General features: G+C 39.0%; 1 protein-coding gene across 3 annotated transcripts in view; it reads right to left on the bottom strand.

The window, feature by feature from the left end:
* KLHL29 (kelch like family member 29) overlaps nucleotides 1-14502 on the bottom strand; it is a 495400-nt gene that overhangs the window by 394616 nt on the left and 86282 nt on the right. For all 3 annotated transcript variants that reach the window (XM_081940648.1, XM_081940649.1, XM_081940650.1), the window contains exon 2: nucleotides 1680-1782. The gene's annotated coding sequence lies outside the window, so the exon portion shown is untranslated. The remainder of the gene's footprint in view (nucleotides 1-1679; nucleotides 1783-14502) is intronic.

Genomic DNA, 14502 nt, shown 5'->3' on the forward strand with positions numbered 1-14502 from the left:
GATGGTCATTTCAAAAAATCCTTTTTTAGCAAGCACCTAGAAGTCAGGAGGAACAAACATGCCAATTTTGTGATGATGCGTGAGTGGTATTTCGCTTTTATATATATATAGATGATTTTTTGTGTTTTTGTATGCAGTTTTTGTGAATGATGTTGGCTTGTAAACAGTACTGTGCTCCTAACATCTCTTAAATTCCAGAACTTATGAGATCAAGGCATTCAAGGAACCATAAGAAACTCACTTTTAATTTTAAAATAACATTTTAGACTTTTAAAAATAAAGGACCTAATTTTGTTGCAAGAAACTAAGAGCTTTTTAAAAAATATATGAATTTGAATCACAACCAAGTAAAAACCCTATACACATCCAGAAGTGGAAAAATAAATTCCAACACTGTTATTTTCAAAGTTAGGGGTCTTGATATAACTTTTTTAAAAAAAAAATTCTGATGCATTTTGCTTGCTAAGTTGAGTAGCCAATGAAGGGATTCACTGTTGGGACTCTCCTGCAATAAGCTTTTAATAACCTCATTAATTCAATTTAACAGTGTGCAAACCTCTAATACTGCAACTGAAATTTCCCTTCTAGCTTATTCCCTGCCCCACATAACCTTCCTGAGGTAATAGGCTAAAGTTATTAAAAACAACAGCATCATAGCTTAACTTCTAATACTTGTTTCTATTACAGTCTATAGATATCGAAAAAGAAATGAGAGACAAATTTCTGCTCCCTATCAAAAGTTATTTTGATCATCCTTTACATTTTATTAAGACTGTTTCTCTGTGCTGTAGTATCTATGCAGTGTCTCTGAATGTTAAAACAAAAATATTCACCCCACTAGAGAGTGCAAAGACATTTAGAAATAACCACCAGGAATAAAAATCATAGCAGGCAAATGTTATCAATCCAAAGCAAATTCCAAGTCAACTGCAGAAAAAGTGGGCAGTACAATTTAAATCAGAGTTTTTGTATGGTACAAGACATCAACATTAATGCAAGCATGGGTTTTTCTCTCTTTTTTCTGGGCCTCAAAGGACATCGGAATCAGCTATCAGAAAAACAAAAACGCAACAGACAAAACAGGGGAGATTTGCCACATCAGCACAAGTTGTTCTTTATTACGATGCTGTGAGAACATGACTTTCAGAACAGCTAATCTGAACTCTGAGAAATCTCAGACTTGGTTCTAACTGCTGAAATATGACAAAATTTAAAACCCAGGACCAAAAACGAATAGGCTAGAATTTAGTTTTGTATTTTTTAAACATTATAGAGGCAGGATATTGCTATATATCAGGTTCCATGTCTATTAAATAGTTCCTAAAGACTACTCCACAGAAAAAGTACAATGAACAAAAAGTTTGGAACTGGTAATAATCTCTGGGCATTGTTTTAAAGTGTTTCAATAAAAAACTGACCTTGGTATCACCATGCAGTAACCCATTCAACTGCAGCAGCTTGACAAAAAAATTAGCAGTATATGTGCCTGTATGTTTCTCCATTCTACCAGATATTGCAGGTCGCTCCCAAAATAGCTTCACATGTAATAACCTCAAGAGAGGCCGGTAAACTAATACAGATTATAAACAGTCACAAATTAGGAAACTGACACCAGTTCACAGGCTCACGTACAACAGCACATAGTACACGGGCATGTTTAAAGTGCACTAAAAGCTTACCTTATACTTTCCAGAATCTGTTTTTAATTCAGTATCTTGTAAATGAATGTAGCCCCAAGATTCTTGTCATTTAAAGAAGATGCTATTTGTGAAATCAGATCACCTGAAAATAAAGAAAGAAATCAGCTAAATGGTTTTAGGAAGTTAAGAATTTTACATAGAACTAAATCCATTCGAAGGACTGTATAAATGAATCAGTGGTGGGTTCTGGACCCAGTTGCAACCGGTACGGTGCACACTCGCAGAACACATGCGCATAAGTACTTATCACCAGCGATGCTCCAGCTGCTCGGCGGAGCATTGCGCAGGCGCTGTACGCTCCGTGCGAATGCATGGAAGCCCAATCGGCTCAAACACAGGTAAGGAGGGCAGGTGGGTGGGCCCTCCAGAGCACCATACTGGAACGGTACCTGGTGCTCCCAGCAGGCACTAGTACACCCGTACCGGGGCGTACCAGTCATATCCCATCACTGAAATGAATGCTGGCTTTTTACAAATCATAAATAAAAATCATGCAAAGAACTTTGGTTGCTTCCATTGCCATGTTGCCTGTCTCTGGATAATTTATACATTTAGCAGAATTATATGCAAAATAATTTCCTGGATGGTTTGAAAAATTCATCATATCAATATAAATCTATTGTATGGAGAAACTTAACATGTCCTTGAAAAAAAGCCCAGTCTAGTCAAGCCTTCTCATATAGTATTTGTTGCAATTTTTATATAATGATTCCTTTAAACTTAGATATTTTATATCAGATAGGGCAAAATGTATTTAAATAATTGATTAATTCTGTTAAGTAGATAAATAAGTCTTTTTCTATGTCTCGGTAAGAAGTATTTGAGGTATTATAAACAATGGGGAGAATCTAGGCAATTACTAAGGATTGTATGATTTTGTGTTTTTTAAAATAAAAAACACACAAAATGTGTGTGCTTGTGTTTGTGTACCTATGTCTATCTAATTATCTAACACTTTATCAGGGTTGGTACTCACAGAAGAAAGTTTAAATGGACAGTTTCTATCCTTGGCCTATCTTGGATGTAATAAATGTGAAAATAATCCTTATCGCAACTATGACATGTAATTCTACAAAATGAACTGCTGGCAATGCCTAGGAATCTTTTTTTTTAATCTTTTAAAGTGAATGTAACGCTATATATTGATTTTGCATTTTTACTGCAACACACTTTGGTTCTGTATAACAAAGATTTTAGGGAAACAAAGAATAGTGTCTATGAAACAATTGGTTCATTGCTGGGAGAAAATGGCAAGAAGGTGACAAGCAACAGGGAGAAAGCAGAACTATTTAACTCATTTTTTGCATCTGTCTTTACACAAAGGGATAAAACAGTCCAACCTATCAAAAACAGCAGCACAAAAATCAGATTAGGAACACAAGTTAACATAGGGAAAAAAATGGTAAGTGAGCACCTGTCTACCCTAGACGAGTTCAAATCACCAAGACTGGATGGATTACATTCCAGGGTTCTGAAGGAACTGGCAGACGAGATCTCAGAACCACTGAACTACTGTAGTTTTCAAAGTATAAGACGCACCGGAGTAGAAGACGCACCAAGGTTTTGAAAAGGCAATTTTTTAAAAAAAGTAGGTAGGTAGATAGAAAGATAGAGAGGGGGAGAAAGAGAGAGAAGTACAGTAGGGAGGGAGGGAGGGAGGGAGGGAGGGAGGGAGAGAGAGAGAGAGAGAGAGAGAGAGAGAGAGAGAGAGAGAAGTTAGGTAGGTAGGTAGATAAAGGGATAGAGAGAGAAAAATAGAGAGATAGAGAGATAGAGAAATACAGTAGGTAGCTGGGAGACAGAGAGAGAGTGTAGGTAGGTAGGAAGGTAGAGGGATAGAGTGAGAGAAATAGAGATAAATACAGTAGATAGTAGGTGTTTCTGCTGGCACAGCACTTGATCAATGTAATTCTAAACAATCAGTTAAAGAGCTTTCCAAAAGGAAAAAAAAAGTTTTTGCACTCTGCAAACCTCCCGAAAATGGGCCCGTTTGTTTTTTTAAAAAGGCATGAATAGCCTTGGGGAGGGGGGCTTGCAGAGTGCTCCTAGTGGGGTGGGCCCCCAAAAAATGAGCAAAAAAGGCCAGTTTTTCACAAAAACGGGCCCGTTTTTTGTCAAAACAAATTTCATGCATAGCCTTATGGAAGCTTATAGAGAGCTGCTGAGGGTTGGGGTGCAAAGAATGGCCCATTTTTTGCTCATTTCTGCCATCCCCAGCCCCCACGAGCTCTCTGAAAGTGTCCATAAGGATATGCATGGCCATTTTGGTGAAGGGGCGGGGCTTCGGGAGGCATAAAATGCTGTATTCGGTGTATAAGATACACCCAGATTTTCAGCCTCTTCTTTGAGGAAAAAAGATGCGTCTTATACTCTGAAAAATACGGTATATCTTTCAGAGATCCTGGAGCACCAGGAAACTGCCAGAGGACTGGAAAAGAGCTCATATGGTTCCTATCTTCAAAAAAGAGGAAAAAATAGATCCAGGAAACTACAGACCTATCAGCCTGACCTCAATACCAGGAAAGATTCTGGAAAAGATAATCAAGCAACGAATTAGCGAACACCTAGAAGCAAACAAAGTAATAGCCAAAAGCCAACATGGGTTTGTCAAAAACAGATCATGCCAGACTAATCTTATTGCATTCTTTGACAGAGTGACAAAATTAGTGGACCAGAGGAATGCCGTCGATATAGTTTACTTGGACTTCAGTAAGGCATTTGATAAGGTAGACCATAACCTACTACTAGATAAAGTAGAAGAATGTGGGTTGGACAGGGTAGATGGATTCATAACTGGCTGACCAACCGCACTCAATGTGTAGTCCTCAATGGAACTGCATCTACATGGAGGGAGGTATGCAGTGGAGTAAGACATTTGATAAGATAGACCAGTGATGGAGAACCTATGGCACGCGTTCCACAGGTGGCACGTGGAGCCATTTGTCAGGGCATGCGAGGCGCTGGCCAGCTGAGTTCACCCTTTTTTAAAGCCATTTTTCGCCTTCCCCAGGCTCCAGAGCCTTTATAGGCGTCTGGGGAGGGCGAAAAGAGCCTCCCCCGGCCCCCGGAGGCCTTCCAGAGGCTCCCTGAAGCCTCCGGAGCGCAAAAAAACGGCCCTGCGGACAAACTGGAAGTTCGGGAACGGGCTCGGAGGATCGTTTTGACTGCTCCGGAGGCTTCAGGAAAGCATCCTGAAGGTCCCTCAAGCCTTCAGAGAGCTCAAAACAACCCTCCGAGCAAACCAGAAGTCACTTCCGGTTTGCTCGGAGGATCATTTTGACTGCTCCGGAGGCTTCAGGGAAGTGTCCTGAAAGTCCCTGAAGCCTCCGGAGGGCTTCTGGGAGGGTGGAGGAGGCTGTTTTTGCCCTCCCCAGGCTCTTATAAAGCCTCTGGAGCCTGGGGTGGGCAAAAAAAGCATGCAATAAATGGGGGGAAGCACCTATAGTGCGTGCATGCACACTGGGTGTGTGTCGCACATTGCATTATGGGTGCGGCATGCCCGCACACTACTCCCCTGCGCTCCCCCCACTTATGGCATGCGAGCCAAAAAAGGTTCGCCATTGCTGAGATAGACCCTAACATACTACTAGATAAAGTAGAAGAATGTGGGTTGGACAGCACCACCACCAGATGGATTCGTAACTGGCTGACCAACCACACTCAACGTGTTGTCCTCAATGGAACTGCATATACATGGAGGGATGTATGCAGTGGAGTACCCCAAGGCTCTGTTTTAGGACCAGTTCTCTTCAACATTTTCATCAATGATTTGGATGAGGGAATAAATGGGGAACTCATCAAATTTGCAGACGACACCAAGCTGGCAGGAATAGCCAACACTCCAGAAGACAGGCTTAAGATGCAGAAGGATCTTGACAAACTTGAACATTGGGCACTATCTAATAAAATGAAATTCAATGGTGAAAAGAGTAAGGTTCTACATTTAGGCAACAAAAACGAAATGCACAGGTACAGTATAGGTGGTACCTTGCTCAATAGTAGTAACTATGAGAGGGATCTTGGAGTCCTAGTGGACAACCATTTAAATATGAGCCAGCAGTGTGCAGCAGCTGCCAAAAAAACCAACCCAGTTCTAGGCTACATAAACAGAGGGATAGAATCAAGATCACGTGAAGTGTTAATACCACTTTATAATGCCTTGGTAAGGCCACACTTGGAATACTGCATTCAGTTTTGGTCGCCACGATCTAGAAAAGATGTGGAGACTCTAGAAAGAGTGCAGAGAAGAGCAACAAAGAGGATTAGGGGACTGGAGGCAAAAACATATGAGGAACGGTTGTAGGAACTGGGTATGTCTAGTTTAATGAAAAGAAGGGGAGACATGATAGCAGTGTTCCAATATCTCAGGCATTGCCACAAAGAAGAGGGAGTCAAACTATTCTCCAAGACACTTGAGGGTAGAACAAGAAGCAATGGGGAGAGAAGCAACTTAGAACTGAGGAGAAATTTCCTGACAGTTAGAAGAATTAATCAGTGGAACAGCTTGCCTCCAGAAGTTGTGAATACCCCAACACTGGAAGTCTTTAAGAAGATATTGGATAGTCATTTGTCTGAAACGGTGTACGGCTTCCTGCCTAGGAAACTGGACTAGAAGACCTCCAAAGTCCCTTCCAACTCTGCTATTGTATTGTATTGCATTGTAAAACTAAATGAGTTACAGCTATTTAATTCTAGAAACTTTGGGATGTGTCACGTTTATCTTCTTCCTGTAAGAACAGATGAAGAAAACAAAATCCACACATTGTTTGGCACAAACACAAACTCCCTCCGCTCCAATAATTAATGCTGGGAGACTGTTCCATCTTGTTATGTGTTCAAGTAACTTTTTCTACAAAAACAGTATGCTCTATATGCCTAAAGTCACACACAAAACTGTTATATTTGACAATTTAGAAAGCCAGTCTCGCTGTCTTTGTACTTTGCGTAGAAAGCAAATTTTCACTACCGTATTATAAAAATAGTGCTTTGTTCTTTAGTTCCATCAGACTCACACACTTATTAATATTTCATAAAATACAATACCATGCAACCGTTTAAATAGCCATTAAAGACAACACTTACACAGTAAGGAAGTAATTCAAGCAGATTCTTGGTGAGAAGCAAATCAAAATTATTTAGAACCATTAAGATCATTTTTAGAGGTGTAAATGTTAACCTCTTCTAAGAAAGTCCTGTGACACTTTACTGTGACTTTATAGTGACTTTATTGTAGTAGATGCTTTTGTTAGCTGGAGTCTTCTTTGTCAGAAAGAGCAGCCAGAAAATAAGGCATCAGAAAAACACCTAACAACAAAAGTGATTTTACCTCACAATCTGCTTATAGCACTGTTTTTCTAAGGCCCAACTTGGAAAATAATTTAGTGTAAGTCACTTTTCAGTATTTTATTACAATTTCCCTATGCAGCATCCTAAAGCTAAAAAATAAAAAATAAAATAAATAATGGTTATATTGGTAATTGCTCATTCTCGTGCAATACATCTATAGCATTTTTAAAATTATAACTTTGCTACATGTTTCTTGTACATTGTTCGACAAGTAATCAAATGTCAATTTAAGAATAGGACATGGAGGCATCTTAAATCCTTATTCTTTTTAGAATTCAGTAAGAAAAAATATTCTTATGGGAAAAGGAACACCTGAACTATTTTGTAAATGCAGGTAGTTCCCAACTTACAACTACAATTGGGAGCAGAATTTATGTTGCTAAGCAAGACAGTTGTTAAGTGAGTACACCTGATTTTATAACTTTTTTGTCATGGTTCAGGAAATCATTACAATTTAGGTTGCATATGGAGTCATTAAGTGAACCCAACTTTCCCCACTGAGTTTGGCTGTCAGAACCCAGTTGGGAAGGTCATTAATGGAGTTCACAAAACCCTGGACCAAAGCCACTGAGGTAAAATACATGCTGGTTTGCCAAGCAGCAGAATTTTCATCACGTGGGGATGCTACAATGGTTATAAGTGTGAGTAGCAGTTGTTCATTACTTTTTTCACTGCTTTTGTAATATCAAACTGTCACTAAATGAATGGTTGTAAATTGAGAACTACCTGTACTATCCTGAACAAGTAGAGACTGAAATTAAAAGCATCCGATACTGCTACTTCCATCACCCATCACAATATTCAATACTGAACTATTGTTCAAGTAATATGGAAATGTCACACTGTAGTACTTTCTGCTCTAATCAAGAGTTATTTTACATCTCATAAAAGAGTAAGGTAAAAAACCAAATACATGTAATATGTACGTGAAGTATAACAAGAGCCTCTAACACAGGGGTCTCCAACCCCATGGGCCGTGGCCCACTACAAGGCCGTGGCCTATTTGGAACCAGGCTGTACGAGAGGCAGGTCAACGTGCACACGTACACAGTTCAACTTGCATGAGCTGCGGGCCAGCACACACAATCATGCGCAGCTCCACTTGCACTCGAGCTGCATGGCATATGGGTGCACACCACTTGCCTGGTGTGGTTCCCCTCTCACCTCCCCAGCTGGGTTGCCAAGCCACAAAGATTGGAGACAGCTGCTCTAATACAATAATGTTTATTGTACCAACATGCAATTTTTTTTCACTAGTAGTTTTCTTTTTTCATTCAAAGTGCTTTAGATCAAGCTCCTATTGTTTAAAAAATTAGAATGTATAACCAAGAATATAGATCAATTTTATATTTAGTTCATGTAGGCCTATTAATGTCAGAAAAGATCGTTTAATATTTATGTATCAAAGGAGTTTAAAGATTATTCTACTTACTTAAAGAAAAAGGGTTTTATTTTTTAAAAAGTCTTTAGTTTTTCAAAGAAGCCCACAGGAAATACTCTAGTTTTAATTATAAATGATGCAGTGATCTCATTACACAATGAATTATGTCAGGCGCCTTTTCAATAAAACAGTATTATTTTTGAAAATAATTTTGATTAAATAAGAGTGCTGTATTTCACTTAATATAACCCAATGTATTGATCAAATTTGTATAGCTGCTCATCCCACCAAAAATTGATGACAGATAACTATCAGAGAAAAAACATAAATATAAAAGATATAAAAAAATAAAGAAATTGCATTAAGAAATAAATAGTATAAAAAACAAATATACAAACCCCAGACAAAAAGAGGATAAAAATAGTCAAATCAACAATGGAGTCTTGTAAGCAAATCTCCGATTCCTTGGGAGTCCCAGGCCTGATAACATAAACCAAGTCTTAAGAGCTTTGCAAAATGAAAAAAGGATGGAGCTAATGTAATTTTCTTCTGCCAACCTAGCAGTTCGAAAGCATGTAAAAATGCAAGTAGAAAAAATTGGAACCACCTTTGGTGGGAAGGTAACAGCATTCCGTGCGCCTTCGGCATTTAGTTATGCCGGCTACATGACCACAGAGACGTCTTTTAATAGCGCTGGCTCTTCGGCTTTGAAATGCAGAGGAGCACCCACCCACCCCCAGAGTCGGGAACAACTAGCACATATGTGCGAGGGAAACCTTTACCTTTACTTAAATCTAATTTTGTGAGAAGAATGTTCTATAAGGAGGGTGCCACAGCAGAGAAGGCCTGTCTCTTGGGACTCACCAATTGTAGATTCCAGCTGATGGTATTTGCAACATGGTTCCTCTGCCAGCTTTAATGGGGTGGGCTGATATAACTGGGGAGAGGCAGTCTCTCAGGTAGACCCGTTTCATGCCATGAAGGGTTTTTAGGTGCTAAAGCCAGGACTTGGATCAAGAAGCAAACTGGCAACTAGTACAGCTCACGGAGCAGAGGTATATATACAGAGGAAGTCTGTAGCTTCTGGATATTCTTCAAGGGCAGTCTTATGTAGAGTGTATTGCAGTAGTCCAATTTGGTTGTATTCTGCTGCATCTATCTATCAATGATGCAAACCTACCTATTCTCAAAACCAAACAGATTATACTATGGGAGGCAAACATAGAGGCAGAGGAGAGAAAGACAGCCTCAAGTCTCATTTACATGATATTAAACACCACCCACTGAGCTCTTGTTTGTCAAATACTTTTACCTCCTACACAGGCTAAAGTCAGCTGAGAAATATTTTCAAGTGGAGAATTATAATTATTGTCCAAAAATGTTTTTGTTTCTAAAAGCAGTATGTGACAAATCGCCTTCTATAGATCATTCAGAGAAAACAAGGTATGCATTGCGTGCATGGCCATAAATTCTAATACATACAGAAAATTTGTATGATAGCAGGGTTACTTTATCACCCAACACTCAGTTCATAATTCATTACGCGTTTCCTAAAACTGTGCTAAAGATATTTTTAGATGACTGACTTAAAATGAGAGAAAACAGTTAATTGCTTAAAATTTTTTTTTTAAATCCAAAACACACCATCGAGAGAAAATTTACAGCAATAAATCAAAAGCATAGAAACATAGGTCTAAATGAAATAGCTGGATGAAAAATTAAATATTAGGAAATGTGGTTGTTTTCAGACACAGAGCCGCCAGCACTTCACATTATTGCACATTATCTATTTATGAGAGGCTTTACGTTTATTGAGCCTAGAGAAAACCCAGAATAGATATATTGCTGGTAGGAGGTGGAGGTATAGAGGTTTGCAAACCCCTGAATACAGGCATGGCTGCCAATATCTTTGTTAATGTAGGAGTTTGTTTCAGGTTCAACAGGCAGAGATCTGGAAATGCTATTTCATTCAAGCTGTTAGGTTTTGGAAATATGGTTGTGAACTGGCAAAGAAAAGCAAGGATTTCAAATGCTTAAGGTCTGGCATGAAGGGAAAACCATCAACTGCACAAGTTCACAATGTCCTACTCGCCTATTTAATCAATCTGTGACATCAGACTATAAATAAGTGTTCATCTGACTACGTCTTTCCCCGTATTAAACATTTCTTCTACACGAATAGTGCATAATCTTCCTGCGCAATTCCATCAGGTCAACGTCAATATTTTTAAGTCATACACATCAAAAGACATTTGCTTTCTAGCAAGAACCAGGCACGAGTCAATGGATACTACAGTTTATATCTTGCCCATCTCTAACTCTCCCAAATAATACTAAAGCATTTGTAGCACCCATGATTTCAGGCAACATTTTCCCGAACAGTACAATTTAGGTGCACTGAACACCCAGTTTCAACAACCAGGCTGAATATTGCTGAACACAAGCAAGCATGCAAGCCAAGGGCAAAGTGTGGAGATCAAGTGGAAACACTGTGATAGGACAGAAATTGGTTTATTAGGATATTTTCACTCCCCCAATAATCAGAATATCATAGTTGCAAGGGACCTTGGTCTAGTCCAACCCCCAGCTCAAGCAGGAGACCTTACCATCTAACCAATTGCTGTCCAGTATCTTCTTAAAAGCCTCCAGTGATGAAACATCCACAACTTCTGAAGGCAAGCCGTTCCACTGGTTAATTGTTCTCACTGTTAGGAAGTTTCTCCTTAGTTCTGGGTTGCTGCTCTTCCAACTATTGCTTCTTGTCTTGTCTTCTGAAGCTCTGGAATTTGCATTTGGTGCTTTGCATTTCACTTAGTAGGAAATGCAGCCACAGGCCCAGGACAAACAAGCCAACAGTAAATTATATTTTCCAAGTATTTGTTATTGCCCTTATGTTTTGCATAGTTTCCAGTGATATAGTTCAGCATTTTTCATCTATGTGGGAGAGCAATATTGGTAGTCCTCACTTACTGACTGCTCGTTCAGTGACCATTCAAAGTTACGACAGCACTGAAAAAAGGAGATTTATGACCAGTCTTTGAACTTGCAGCCATCACAACATGCCCCCAGTCATGTGATTGCAATTGCAATTCACAACCAATGTGCATTTACAATGGCTGCAGCATCCCATACCCATTTAATCATCATTTGTGGCTTTCAACAGGCAAAGTCAATGGGGACACCAGAAGAAAGTTGTAAGTCACAATTAAGTGACATTGCTCTTAACAATTGTGGGTGGTTTGCTAAATGATCTCAGTGGAACTAACACCGTTATCCAACATGGTCACAACGTTGCTTAGAGATAGAGTTGCTGGATCCAATTTAATTCAGTAAGTGAGGACTATCTGAAGCTTTTTTTGAAGCTTGCACTTATTTCAGTGTTGTTACAGAACCTAAAAATAGCTAAGAGAATGTTTGCCATTTAGCAAATAACATAAATTGGACAAATGAGTTATTTTCTCCTTATTCTACTCTACTGCACAACTATATAAAAATAATTCTCCAGATTAATCTCTGGGACTTTCACACTGTCAGTAGAAACCTGTCTATCTGTCTTAATGCTTCCTGGGATATTGCAAGAAAGCTGCAAACTAATAAGAAGATAACTTAAAGATGATGAAAAGATTTGTGCTGTAAACCTAGTTATTTCATGCTCTCTCCAGATGCTTCTATACCATTATAAAGGTTTTAGGATATCCTTTTTTGTTGATTGTTGTTAGCTACCCAGAGTTCATAAGTTAAAATGGCAGCCATTCACGGTGCATTTTCAAAAATAAATCAATAGGCAAAGAAAAGTTCAGTGTATTCCAGCTAGAAGGTCAGTTTAGAGGAAAGCAAGAAGTAGATAGGTTTTTCTATGCAGTCCATAGGAGAACATAGGTAGTAAAAAGTGTACATTTTCTAGAACTTAGATCAGGGCAGGGCAATTAATTTTCCCAAGGGGCCACACACAAAACTGGGAATTCTGTTTTGCAGAGCTGAATTAATAATAATAATAATAATAATAATAATAATAATAATAATAATAATAATAATAATAATAATAATAATAATAATAAATATTTATTTCTTAGCCGCACCCTCTCCCGAAGGACTCGGGGCGGCGTACAACGAAACATATGAAATAAATATGTGGACAAAACAAACATATAACAGAGACATATACCGAGACATACACATAAAGCACAAACGTTTCACTTAGCAATGGCAATCTCTGCAATCCCAATTGCCGTTGTTAACCAAATCCGATGGTCATTAGGCAAGAAAACTTCCTGCTGGTTTCCCATAAATCAAGTCAGTGGGGAAACCAGTAAAATGTAGCTTGCAAAACAAGCTGGAAGATAGAGGATGGAAGGTAGGCGAGGGCATGAACTAATATGCAAGGGAGCGAGGGAGACACAGCAAAGCTTGGGGAGGGTGCACAGTGAGGCAGGTCGGCACAAGGGAGGCATGGGGAGCTTTGGAAAGGTGTTTTTGTGAGAGTGCAAGGGAGGCACAGAAAAGGTCAGGGAAGGTGTGTAAGAGTTCAAGGGAGGCTGAGCAAGGATCAGGCAGAGTGCGAGAAGGGAAGCTTGACAAAGAGGATGCACAGGGCTGTTGATATAATAGGATCTAAGGCAGAATATACTAAGAAAACAAAATACTAGGAAATAGTTTGGCCACTTAAATTAAAATACAATTATCTTTGTAGCCTCAATGCTTCTCTTACTTACAAATGATTCCTTTCTGTGAAAATTGGAAAAGCCATGGTGTTTCAAGCTTAATTTAGATTTCTACGTCATTTCCTAAGGAATGGGCCATATCCACAACAGTGTACTTCATTCATTTATAAACCTTGTGTTATACGTACAATTTGCCTTTTTGCAAAAAGAGAGAGAAAATACAGAAATACATAATTTAACCCAAACTGTTCTCATTTGTAACTGGGTAGGCACTCAATTATCAAGAGCACAAAACAAATGAGAGAGTACGCACTGAAATTGGGGGGCACGGGACCTAAGGGCTAAAATAGTGTAGGGAAAGAAGACATTAACTTTGGGTCCTACCAGAACAAAGGGCCCCGAACTCATTTTCATGATCCCACACCTTCAACCTTTAAAAAATACTTTCTCCGGAGGTCTCTGGTAAGACCCATAGTGGAGGAGTGGAATGATAAAGGAAGGAGGAAAGGAGCTACCACTATCAGCTGTGAGTCAGCCATCCTGGTCAGTTTCTGAGCTCCCTCATATTACAGGGGCAAATTGAAATGTTTGCCTTAATTCTCACAAACCACTACCAACTTTACTGCAAAGGACCATCTTCACGTTAATACCATAATTCAAAAAATAGATGAAACAAAGAGAAAGTAATATATGTTTTTATGAAGCCCAATGAAATTCCATTTCCAAGGACAGACACATGTTATTGAATGTCACATCACAGGAAAAAATCATGCCACAAGAACATTTGATTAAGCACAAATTCAACCTAAGCTATCTTCAGATGGCTCTATATGGGCGTGATGCAGTATATTAACCCGAGTAACAGCCAGCCCAGTGTTTTTAGAAATCTGGCTTGCTTTATTTCCACTGCTACGTCTTCCACCTCATTTAAGCAAGTGAACACACATTTTAAATCATGATGAGAGACTTCAATTTTCACATCTTCAGGGATGCAGTGTCAAATATATTTGTAATGGCTTCATCTATTATCTGTCACTGCTGAGCAAACTAGGTGAGAAAATAATGGTTAGTGGTACATTAGGTAGAATCCAAGCCTGATGAAAAGGAACTGTGCTAATGGAGTTGTTAACAAATTTTGCTTGTTTGTTCAATCCATGCAGGCCACAACAAGTTCATAACCGATTCCCATGCATGAGCGTGAGTTTAATGAGCAACATAACTCTTTAAATCAAGAAAAAGGAATGTAATAAAGGAGTTCAAATGACTATACAGTAGTAGCTGCGCTAACACAAAATATTAGTTTATAAAATCTGCCAAAGACATTACAACTGCAAAAGAAGTTGCCATATAAAACCAAAGAACAACCTTGATGCTAAACAAAGAACTAAAACATAGGTGGATGGATGGATGGGTG

Source organism: Natrix helvetica (assembly GCF_964273705.1).
Source record: "Natrix helvetica genome assembly, chromosome: 2".
Lineage (NCBI taxonomy): Eukaryota > Metazoa > Chordata > Lepidosauria > Squamata > Natricidae > Natrix > Natrix helvetica.